At 38.9% G+C, this 13301-nt stretch overlaps 1 protein-coding gene across 3 annotated transcripts in view; it reads left to right on the forward strand.

The window, feature by feature from the left end:
- Positions 1-13301, forward strand: part of cfap299 (cilia and flagella associated protein 299) — an 87491-nt gene that overhangs the window by 9742 nt on the left and 64448 nt on the right. The window lies entirely within an intron of this gene.

Here is a 13301-nt window from a genome sequence, read left to right on the forward strand (position 1 = left end):
GCTTTTACATTTTTCATATTTTCTCAATTTTCAAAATTATTCAGCTTTTTATAAAAAAAAAATGAATGGTTTCCAATGAAGAACATCTTCAAATCCGCTTTCAACTCTTCAACTTCAAAAAGGGAAAGGCTCTGTCATGCCTCCAGCTAGAGACACCATTCCACCTTTAAAATGTTGACAAAACGTTTAGCTGTTATTGTATTACTCATCTTTTTGATATCTCCTATAGTGTTTTAACTGTAGGCGTTTTCGTTTTATGTTTTTTCCGCACCTTTTCTGCCTTTCTCATTATTGTGTGTTGGGCAGCTCACAGCGGTGACGTCAGACTCCAGAGCGAGGGCACTTGGCGATACACATATTTTAAACTTGCTCTCTACTCGAAACCGTATACTCTTTGGACATAATTTATAGCTCAAAACGTTGGAAATCTTGTCTTCTGCCGTAAACTGCGGTCGATAGGAATCCAACAGATAAGACGTGTTGAGGTCCGACTGAATGGGAGAGCCGGTCCGTCCCCAGCAGCAGCCCTTTGGTCTGTGCATCTACAGGCAGCAGGCACGTAAGCGGCCGCACACGCGAACGGGTGCGCACGTGCACGCGCGTGAACGGGTGCGCACATAAACGGTCGTGCACGCGCGTGAACGGCAGCACACTAACGTGAAACGGCCGCGCGTGTAAACGGATGCGCCCGAGCCTTAACGGCCGCGCGTGAACGGCCGTGCGCGCGCGCGAACGGCCGCGCTAACTTGTTATTATGGTCGCGTGCACGTTCGTGTGTGTGCGTGTGTATGTGCGCGCGTGTGTGCAGGTCACTTTGGTTATAGACGTCAGGATTAACAGCGTCACTGACGTTCACCTTCTGAGGTTTGACAGATGGTTTTGTAGACAGTCAATAATATCAGCTGTCTCACCAACTTCGCCTGTGGATCAGTGGTTAGCAACTCTGTCTAAGAAGCAAAGGGTCAGTGGTTCAAATCCCACCTGTGGCACACTAAAATTTTTCCCAAAAACTTTTTTTTTTCTTTTGTTGGACTTGACACTGTGGCGGGCCAGGTCGTATGTTTGACACCTGATTTAGATGATGCAGTTTTCCTTTCAACTTTTCCAATTGTACATTTAAACAACAAGGATTTTCAACAGTTCAATGAAATGACTTTGAACTGTAAAATTTTTCAGCAGGTATTTTGCCTTTTCTATATTTTCAATAATGATTTGCTATTTATTTATATATTCATCTATTCCGCTATTTTCAGCTATATTAATATATTCCGCTATTTTTACATATATTCAGCTATTCTTTCATTTTCAAATATATTTAGCTATATTTAGCTAATTTAAGCTATATTCCACTATGTTCAGCTATATTCAGCTATTTCTTTCAAATATTTCAGCTATAAGCTTCAGCTTTTTGCATTCCAACGCATTTTCAGCAGGAAATGCTCTTTCTAGTTATTATTATTCTTCTTATAGTCAAACCACTACTCCTCCCAGAGCGTTGCCAGCACATGCGTAAAAAATACATCGAAACGTGCGGTTTGCGCGGGAATCGTGAGGTATGACTTTTCTAAGAGATTCGCCCGTACGTTTTCCCGAAAAATGCAAAAAACGTCAAAAACTGTCAAAAAAATTTCACGAAACGTTCGTAGAGGGTGGCGCACCAATTAACAGAGTGAGAAGAAGCGACAGAAACTGCTAAAAAAATAAAACGTATTTTGTCTTTACTCGCACAATGTTCACTCTTCATACACCATTGTTGGATAGAAACGTTGGAAATCTTGTCTTCTGTCATAAACTGCGGTCGATAGGAATCCAACAGACTCAGACGTCTTGAAATCGGACTGAATGTGAGAGCAAGTCCACCTCGCTCTGCCATCCGCCGCCATGTTAAATCTCCCTCCAAAGCCACGTCTCCCCTGAAGCTCGTACCTGATTTGTAAATCGCCCGTACAGACACATGTTTTATCGTACAGACTCGCCAGTCACAGTATCTGTTCATCAGGTCTTCCTAACGCTCAATATGCGATATCGAAGCAATAGTGGCTTTTAAAGTACCATTTTTTTTAAATAGTTTGAAAGGAGTTCCACAGTATTTAGGTCTATTAAGCTCAGCGTAAGGAAGTCCCTTTGAAGTCATCACCATGGCAACCTTTGATCTAGCGACCCACAGGTGTTCTCGTTAGGGCAGTTTAACAGACACGCAGACACTTACACACGCACACACAACACAGATGACTTCTGTCTCTCTGTCTGTTTGTCTCACACACACAGACACACAGACACACATACACACACACAAACAAACAAACACATACACACACACAAACAAACAAACACATACACACACACACACAAGACAGATGACTTCTGTCTCTCTGTCTGTTTGTCTCACACACACAGACACACATACACAGACACACATACACAGACACACATACATACACACACAAAGACGTTTACGTGTGTTTTATATTGTGTAGTTGTCAACACTGTGATCATTAATAAGGTCATATGATATTTCATATACGTTTGTGTGTGTTCAGGACGTTCAGTAGTTTATTTCCTTAAGTCCACAGTCCAGTCTGCCTCTAATCAGTCTGCTGGCGCTCACTTGGTCACCATGACGACGGCAGCACACAGGTGCTTCATATCAGCCAATCAGTTTAACACACAAACCAACTCAAGTGTTTTGGAGGAGAGACGGGCGTCAGAAACAAAAGCTATATATTGCGACGTCTTACGGCAGTAGTAGCCACACTTTCAAAATTTCTTGCGAAATTTTCTAGTTATTAGTTGGAATGCTTCGAGCATTCCAACTATTGTTCTTCGAATCTTTAAAAAACTTATTATTATTATTCTTCTATTTCTTCCGTACGTATTTTGGACTTCTTCAACTCCTTCATATTTTCAGCTACAGAAAAAAGTTCAATTATTCAAATATTCAGCTTCTTAAGCACACGTGTGCAACTTCCTTTTCAAATTTCAGACTTTTCAAATTTTTAAATTATTAAACTTTTTATGATTTTTTTTAAAATGGGACCCAATGGGGAAATCTTCAAATCATCTTCAACTTCAAACGTTTACAGGTTCTTCATACGTTCAGCTAGAGACACAATTTCAAATTTCAAATGTTGACAAAACGTTCAGCTATTATTCTACGCTTTTACATTTTTCATATTTTTTCAAATATTTAAATTATTAAACTTTTTATGAAAATAAAAATGAATGGTTTCCAATGGAAAAACGTTTTAAAATCCGCTTAAACTTCTTCAACTCCAAAAGCCTAAGGCTCTGCCATGCTTTCAGCTAGAGACACCATTCCAAGTTTAAAATGTTGCCAAAACTTTCAGCTATTACCGTATATCTCCACTTATTGATATATTTTATACTGTCATAATTGTCAGCGTTTTAGTTTTATGTTTTTTTGCCGCCTTTTCTCTCTTTTGCATGAGTGTGTGTTGCGGAGCTCAGAGCACGTGATGTCATGTTAGAGGGCAGACCCACGTCAGATCTTGAAGATTTATTTTTTTTAAATTTGCCGTAAACTCCGTACCGTGTACTCTTTGGGCATAATTTATAGCTCAAAACGTTGGAAATCTTGTCTTCTGTCATAAACTGCGGTCGATAGGAATCCAACACATTCAGACGTCTCGTAATCGGACTGAATGTGAGAGCAAGTCCACCTCGCTCTGCCATCCGCTTCAATGTTAAATCTCCCTCCAAAGCCACGTCTCCCCTGAAGCTCGTACCTGATTTGTAAATCGCCCGTACAGACACATGTTTTATCGTACAGACTCGCCAGTCACAGTATCTGTTCATCAGGTCTTCCTAACGCTTCATATGCGATATCTAAGCAATTGGGGCTTTTTAAGTATGTTTTTTGGGTGATTTTTGGATAGGTGTTTCCCAGCATTGACTCCATGTAATCATCGGCAGTTAGTAATTGTAACTGCCGATGTTTGAATTCATCACCATGGCAACCTCTGACATGAGGGCAGTTCAACAGACACACAGACACTTACACACGCACACACACACAGGACTTCTCTCTCTGTCTCCCTCCCTCCCTTTCTCTATCTGTTCATATATATATTCCACTATTTTCATATCTATTCAGCTGTTTTGTTATTTTCAAATATATTCAGCTTTTTTAAGCTTTATTCAACAATATTTCACTATGTTCAGTATTTAGATGATGCAGTTTTCCTTTCAACTTTTCCAATTATACATTTAAACAAGAAGGATTTTCAACAGTTCAGTTTAATGCTTTTGGGCTTCAACACTTTTCATCAGGTAGTTTTCTTTACATGTTCATATATATTCCTCTATTTTCATATAGATTCGCCTGTTTTAATTGTAACTGCCGATGTTTGAATTCATCACCATGGCAACCCTTGGAATGAGGGCAGTTTAACACACTTAACCTTTATTCAACTATATTTCACTATTTTCAGCTACATTCAGCAATTTCTTTCAAATATTTCAGCTTTATGCTTCAGCTTTTTGCATTCCAACGCATTTTCCACAGGAAATGCAATTTCTAGTTATTATTATTCTTCTTATAGTCAAACCACTACTCCTCCCAGAGCGTTGCCAGCACATGCGCAAAAATTACATCGAAACGTGCGGTTTGCGCGGGAATCGTGAGGTATGACTTTTCTAAGAGATTCGCCCGTACGTTTTCCCGAAAAATGCAAAAAACATAAAAAAAATTTCACGAAACGTTCGTAGAGGGTGGCGCGCCAATTAACAGAGTGAGAAGAAGCGACAGAAACTGTTAAAAAAATAAAACGTATTTTGTCTTTACTCCCACAATGTTCACTCTTCATACACCATTGTTGGATAGAAACGTTGGAAATCTTGTCTTCTGTCATAAACTGCGGTCGATAGGAATCCAACGGACTCAGACGTCTTGAAATCGGACTGAATGTGAGAGAAAGTCCACCTCGCTCTGCCATCCGCCGCCATGTTAAATCTCCCTCCAAAGCCACGTCTCCCCTGAAGCTCGTACCTGATTTGTAAATCGCCCGTACAGACACATGTTTTATCGTACAGACTCGCCAGTCACAGTATCTGTTCATCAGGTCTTCCTAACGCTCAATATGCGATATCGAAGCAATCGGGGCTTTTAAAGTACCATTTTTTTTAAATAGTTTGAAAGGAGTTCCACAGTATTTAGGTCTATTAAGCTCAGCGTAAGGAAGTCCCTTTGAAGTCATCACCATGGCAACCTTTGATCTAACGACCCACAGGTGTTCTCGTTAGGGCAGTTTAACAGACACACAGACACTTACACACGCACACAACACAGATGACTTCTGTCTCTCTGTCTGTTTGTCTCACACACACAGACACACACACAAACAAACAAACACATACACAAACAAACAAACACACACAAACAGACACACAAACACACACACACAAACAGACACATACACACACACACAGACACACACAAAGACGTTTACGTGTGTTTTATATTGTGTAGTTGTCAACACTGATCATTAATAAGGTCATATGATATTTCATATACGTTTGCGTGTGTTCAGGACGTTCAGTAGTTTATTTCCTTAAGTCCACAGTCCAGTCTGCCTCTAATCAGTCTGCTGGCGCTCACTTGGTCACCATGACGACGGCAGCACACAGGTGCTTCATATCAGCCAATCAGTTTAACACACAAACCAACTCAAGCGCTTTGGAGGAGAGACGGGCGTCAGAAACAAAAGCTATATATTGCGAGGTCTTACGGCAGTAGTAGCCACACTTTCAAAATTTCTTGCGAAATTTTCTAGTTTAATATATTACTCTTTTTTTGGGGAGGGGCAGGTTTTGCTGTTTTCAAGTCCTGCAAATATGTAGTTTCGTGTTTGTTGCCTTGTTTTTTTATAGATTTTTGGAGTGAGAGCATAACTCTTAGGTTTGGACAAGACAGCTTATACTAACTCTTGGATGGTACAAAGGAGCAAGCAAAAAAGAGGAATAAAACAAACTCTTTGCTTAAGGACATCGAACCAGCTAACTAGAAATTCTTCGCTAATCATCTGATGAAATGAATTGAAAAAATACTTTAAAATGGTTTCACGTGTGTTGCTTTGTGTCACATTGCAAGCTCCTAAAGCTGATGAGTGATAAGGAAGAAAAACTGCACTTTTAACATATGCAAGACAGACAGGGGCCGTGAGCTTGTTCTTTAATCTTATATTGCAGTAAATATCCTTTTTCCAAAATGTTGAATTTTCCTCCGGTTTGATCTCAACCTGCACATCAGATTTCACTTCTAAATCCCTGTGTTTGAACCGTCATCTACATCGCTGCATGTTCCCCCAAATGGAACACATCTAATTTTGCTTTAATAAAAAGAGCTCGGTATGAAGACGATGACAGTGATTCCTTTGATCCTCCTTCAAAGCCACCACGCAGGCAACGGGCAACGTGCAACCTTCCCCAGCCCCCGAAAGCTAACGTGGCCACATTACACAGAGAGAGCTCAGGTAGAATATCACGCATGGCACATGTGTAACTGATACATGCAGCTCATTGTAATCAGAGGTGACAAGAGGATTTTTAGAAAAAAGCCCAAAATAAAGTAAATTGTCAAGCTGTGTGGAATTTCCTTCGATGTCCGCACCGCCCGCCCAAAAAAATATTTTCCATAAGATTCTTTTTCCCCAAGCACGCTGAGGAAAAATATTCTGGTACAGTATGTGTTGTTGTTCCTTAAGAAATCATTGTATTATTAAAAGTTCCCATCTGCCAGCCTGTCAAAAGCTGCAGGCGAATGAAAGCTTCGATCCAGCTAAAGAATAAAATAATATAATAATAAAAGATTTTAAAGCGCAACATGTGCTACATGGCGTAAAATGAAAATCTCCTTTTGAAAAACACAATTTGTCCGTTCACTGATTAAACTAAACGAATGCTAAGAATAAGAAGGAATGCTATCCCATTTTACCTCAAATAACTTTTTAATGACATTCCATTCATTACGTTGGGACAAAAAGGGTTAACCTGATACAGATTAAGTTTGTTTGGCAAAGAGTGATGAAATTGCACAGAAGCAGGGCCTCGGGGGGCAACGTGCTATAGTATATTGGATTTCTTAACTATTCCCTGTAATAAGTATAGTTCCTCCTCTCAGCTGTGCAAACAGATAATGGATTAGTCTTTGAGTTCAGCAGAGAGTTGGATCGTGGCTGCAGGATGACGACCCCCAGGTTAACACAAGTTGACAGATTTACATTGGGGAAGCAACTCTGGTGGGTAAATGTTCCTTCAGCACAAAAGAATTATATGGATGTGCTGTAAGTTAAAAGGGAGTACGTTCATTAAAAAAAATAAAAATAACGTGGACACGTGCTACTTTTACTCATCGAATGAAAAGTTTTGCTAGTCAGATAAGGTATCAAAAAACTATTCAAAATATAAAAACACAATATTTAACCTGGTTACTTGCAATTTTGAGAAAATAAAACAACTTTTATTGTATGTCGGAATGCAGATTTTCAGTGAAGTTGCTGCCAAACTGAAATGCAAAGTTATTGTGGCGCAATCTTAGCAAATCAAGATTCTGTTGACTGTCTCGTATTATATAGTCTATACACAAACTGTCCAAATGAAGGAGAGAAAAAGAAACAAATAGTTGCGGGTGGCTTGTTGAATTGACAAGTCATTATTCAAGGGAAGCAGTAACTCCCGGGAAAAATGTTATACGTTCATACATCTGCACAATAGTATCATCCAAGCTAAAAGATATAAGAAATGCAACAAAAAAAATAAAAAATCCAGAACATGTCTGCCGGGTTAGGCAGTGTTGTACAGGAAATAAATATTTTAAAACATCAGTTTAGGAGGCTAATGATGAAGGAAGAGGGCCCCTTGGTTTTGGAATCTGTTTAAATACATGCGTAAACACACTCAGAGGATAGTTGCTGCGCAGCTGTTCACCCACAACAGAGGTGGACAAAGCGTTGTATAAACACTTGTTTGTAATGCAAAGAATCAGCTCCCGACAACCCAGGAGCACATCGACTGATTTGTAATTCAGTTTCTGGCTGTGTGACATATTCATAGTTATGACTCAGCACTGCCGTGTTGATGGCAGGTGTTCAACTATTACTCACCTTGACTGACTGTAATGCAACACCTCGAGGGTGCATTTCTTTACGATTAGTGTCGAGTCTAAGAAGATATCAATGGAGAAATCTTTCTCCACGGCACGATTCAAACAAGGGCGTAGGTTTGGTCTACGCATTGGTAGGGACCCCCGCCATATAAAAAAAACTTAGTTGATATTATGTCGAACAGGCCAACTTTATTAAAATATATTAACATTTGTTTAACCTGGAACTGATTGAAACATAACAGCAATACAACCTTAGTTTAAATACAAAACAGTATTCTGCACCAAATAAATACTCATTATAAATAGTTGAATAAATTAGTAAAAAAAATGCCAATATACAGTAACAGTATATTGTATATCCAAAATATATAAGAAACTTTTACCAGTTGTGGAGTGAAAAAAGACAAAATATATTAAAAGATGTCAAATAAATCTATTCTGCAGCACTTAATAGGCTATACATAAAGTGTTTTCCTTCTTTATGCAATTATTAGCTAGTTGTATTTTCTTTTCTTTTGATGTCTTATCAAAAGAAAAGAAAATACAGATACTCCAAAAAGATATGTATATCGTCCGTCTAGCATGACTTCCTTGATGGTCACTGGCGCAAACTGACTGTTCCCTATAGACCAAAGAAAACGTAGCCTAGTCTGAACATGCATGTTTTAACATATTAATAATGCACATAAAACAGGTAGACAATGTTTACACTGTCAGCCACGATAATACACCTCACAGAGAATCAATGTAAGAGCTCACCTAAAGCCCTGCTGGATCCAGCTGCTGCTCCCTCAACGTGCACTACGTCTGCACGGGAGTTTCGTGAATGCATTAAAAAAATAATCCCTTAATGAATAAATGTAGACCTTATGAGTAGTATTTGTATTTCTTTTGAAAGCAATTTAGAACATTTAGGTAATAGGTTCAGATGTTATGGCACAGCCTTGTTTTCTATTCAACATCACATAATTCACAATCCAAAAGTGCTGGTATAGCACGTGGAAATATGTTATTTCATATGTTTTACTGATTTAATATGACTGTCCATTTCTAATCATTTACTTTAAATGTGTGTTTAAGTTAATTCACAAGTTGTTATTCCAATGTTTGAGAACATTGATTACCTGTACACATACTGACTGAAGGGAGGACAGTATTGTCCTCACCCTGTAGAAGAGAGCGCTCTCTCTCTTTTCACAAATTAGAGCAGGAAGAGGTGCAGTATGCAAGCTGGAGACCAAAACGTGTGCTTGTGTTCAACCTGTGACTTGTTTTAATAAAAGTTGCAAACCGAAGAAGGACGTGTTTGTGGACAGTTTGTTTTAAGGGTGCAACACTGACATAAGGTCAGATTCCCCAAATGTCCTTCTATCGCATTGCTTATTCAAGATAATTCTTCACAAAATGCCATGAGTACGATCTCATCTGGAGCCCTGCTGGTCCAGCTGGTTCAACTTGCACTGCACCTTCACTCGATTTCTGAGTTTTCTGAATGTGTTTCAAAATATAGCAGGTTTACACTGTGTGAGTAGTTAGCCTATTACTAACATTAGCTAACAATAATGTGGCTTCTTTGTTGCTACTTACGTGGTGAAAAAAAACAGATATCTCTTTTCTTTTTTGGTGGCATTTTCTTATCTACAAAGCACAAAAGGCTCAACCATATCAATGCTGAGACCAAACAAAATACTAATATGAGACATTATTATTTCCTGACGTATTTTAGTAGCTTATTGTGTCAGACTACTGTCAGCTCTCATTCTGCATTTACGACTCGCGTAACTTAGTGTGTTTCTGACTCACCACTTTCTCCCTCGCTGTCTCGAGGGCGCATTGGAAAACATGGACATGGATTGAACATAGTATTGTACTAGTAGTGAAAAATCTGTTTTGAAGTTTCGATACTATTACAGACGAGTGAGTATGCAAATATTTTTGTCCAAACTTTGGTCATGACTAGTCCCTATGAACCCTCTGGAAACCTACGCCCTTGGGTTCAAACATTAATTTTAGGATACACATTAATACTTTTTCAAGACTAAAATGTTCATGCTTGCCATTTTCACACTTTGGGGTGAAAACGTCAGCCATGACGCTTTCAACCGTGGTGCGTGGGAAGTTGTGCTCATTTTGTGCATTGTAAATCCCTCAAAGTGCCAAGATTTGTTTGTGTCAGTTTGTTTGGCATTAGATGGAAAGAGTGAAGCAAGTAGAATAGTCCGTGGAACAGATCATAAATTACTGGGTAGCTCTGCACCTAAACTGAGCAGCACTGTGATGGACCTGGCCTTCTTCACAAAGTCAGCCATCTTGCAGCATGTTTCTACAGTAGCTGAGAGAAAGAGCCTTTCACAGATTTTACATTACCTGAGGTCCACCGTAGTTCTCTCTGTGGTACCACCAGCCGCCGTAACTGAATAGGCTGAACTCATCAGACATTTGTAGCAATACCTACGAGAAAAAATGATGCGCTTTTAAATCGTACATATCCCAAGAACTTTCTCGGTATATTATCCACATAATCTTGAACAATAAGGACAGCGGGCGAGCAGATGGCTCCGACAAAAGTGATCTTACAGTCAGGAGGTCGCAGTCCGTTCAGCATCTGAATGACGTTTTTGTCACGTTAGAAAGCAAACAAGTGCATACTTCAGTAATGACACATCTTTGGATATTTTAACCCAAAGCCACAAAACTAACCAAGTATTTTACGATCTTTTTCTAAACCTAACTAAGTATTTCATGATCTTTTCCGAAACCTAACTAAGTATTTCACAATATTTTCCTAAACCTAACAAAGTATTTTACGATATTTAGTTATTTCACAATCTATTGCCAATCTAAATAGTTTTGTTGCTTGAATGGAGTTTCGCAAGGAAAGTTGTAAGTTTGCAAGATGTCATACAAAGCATTGTATGAGCTTACGTTTGGGTCACGTCAACGCAGTCTTCAAAAGGTTTTTCAGTCGGTTGGTTTCACCAAATCCTGTTTGCCGCCGCTTTAAATATCCAATAAGCTTTGACAGTTGACACCCACAGACCTGCTTCATTCAGATTGATTTGTCCTGTAAACTGTAAACTGGACAACAACACACAGTAATTTCATATCTGTGGTACAGAAAAATCCACTTTTTTTTTAAAGAGCCAGATGTCGACAGTTGAAATCCCTTCGTGGCTCCCTTTCTGCTCATGCCAGGCCCACCTGCCCTTGACCACAATCCAAAAACAAGACATTTAAACCACACAACTAGATCAGTGTGCTTAATACCTAGTCATTAGCCACTAATAACCATAATTTAATAGTGCAATTCTTGTTATCCCTCTTAAATGAGGCTTGATAAGAAATTTGTTAATTGACGGGAAACTCAAACTTGCAGCGGCTCGTGTGTTTCTGCTGAAGTATTATTCACTCTCTGTGACTGTGAGTGTTGCTTTAGCTACTGGATGGGGTAACCCCAGTCACTTGCCTCCTCAACACCTGTGTTTACTTTGGGGCCTCGGGCCCCGGTGACCCAGCAGCAATCCTTCACTCACTCAGAAGAAGGAGTGAGGTTCCAGCCTCCAAAATATGTGCAGCCCGTGCACTTTTACCACCGTGTGATTTCTCTAAGACTTCCATTATGGGGGCGCTGGCCAAACGACTAGTATAAATTACAGTCTTTTCCCCCAAATTCTAGTCAATTTAAACATTCGGATCCTGTTCTCTTTCACTGTGATGTTAATCTAAGCTAATAGCAGACATTGGCTTTGGTTTGTTGTGGCTGTCAAGGCTTTTTTAAAGTGCTTCGGGTACGGAAAGTTAACGTAAGCATCGAACCAGAATTTTTTTGGACGGTGAACCCGACACAACTGGATTCAGTAGTTTTGAATATTCAGCAGGAAAAGAAACAGATTTATGACGAGGGGGCGGTCAACCTAACAGGTGTCTGTCAGAGAGGTTTTTGGTATTATTGCTTCAACATTGAACCTCAGCACTATTTCTGTGTCTGCACCGAAAGCTGGCTTTTTATTTTTCTTCATTTTTTCTATGTTTGTTTAATATCCTGATTCAAATCATAATTTTGCTCATTTCAGAGTGTTTTCTTTTACTCAAAGTCATTTTGCAGCTGTGTAGCATTCTTGTACATGTTGTCTTCTTTTTGATAAATAAAGGAAGGAGTTTAATTTCCTTCATATTTCTGAAAGTAGAATATCCAAAAAGAAGTACTGCTTTGTTATTGGTTCTGAAAATCCGGTATTTTATTAAAGAATTGCACGAGATACCCAGCACTAACCTTACACTGTAAAAAACGCACTGTGAAATTGACCGTTATTAACTGGCAGCCATCGACAAGTAGCTTACTGTAAAAAAACTAAAAAAACACAATATATAATGACAGTAGATTATTAGTTACTATGATTTTCTACAGTAATCTTTTGGGTGCAATGATTTTTTTTACAGTAGATTCTTGGTTAATGTGATTTCCCCACAGCACTATGTTTTTAGAATTTTTTACAGTAAAGTTTTGGCTACTGTAATATTTGAATGAATACACAGTATTTTACTGGTAAATAGTTTCCAGTAGGTTACTGCTCACAAGTACAGTACATTTCACAGGCATTGTTTACAGTGTGTGTTTTGTTTGTTGAATTTTTTTTGACTGAGGTACTAAACAAATGCCCATCTCAAGCAAGTAGGTCAGATTTTCTCACAATGCCCTTGGAGTGCAAGGCTTCAATGATATAAAAGCTTGGCCTTCATCAGATAAAAAAAATGGATGGAACTAAGTGAAAAAAAAATCTGCACACACATAGGAAATTCAAAATCAAAAATATTCAATGCAGCTTATCGGTTTATATCGTCAATAGAAATAATGTCCTTGATTTCCACTGTGTTGTAACTTTGATTTAATGAAGTTTTATTTTATTATTTTATTTTTTTAAACTGTTTTTATTCTTCTGCATTCTTAACCACAACTGAGCGCTTCCCAATGACCTGTTTACTGCCTCAGACGTGTTACTTTGCTGTGGATCCCCTGAATGTTTTGCACATTCAACGCTGGACTCCAGCCAGAGTTCTGTTGCTTGTACTGCAGCGTTAACTGTTCAAATATTAGTGCCGGTGTTTTTTCAGGTGCGGATACATTTAGTGTGTGCCTAAAGAGCATGTTTCCATGGAAACGGGCCAGCCTAAAAAGTAT

Source organism: Clinocottus analis, unplaced genomic scaffold, assembly GCF_023055335.1.
Source record: "Clinocottus analis isolate CAN_PGR_092001 unplaced genomic scaffold, fCliAna1.0.p SCAF_7, whole genome shotgun sequence".
NCBI lineage: Eukaryota > Metazoa > Chordata > Actinopteri > Perciformes > Cottidae > Clinocottus > Clinocottus analis.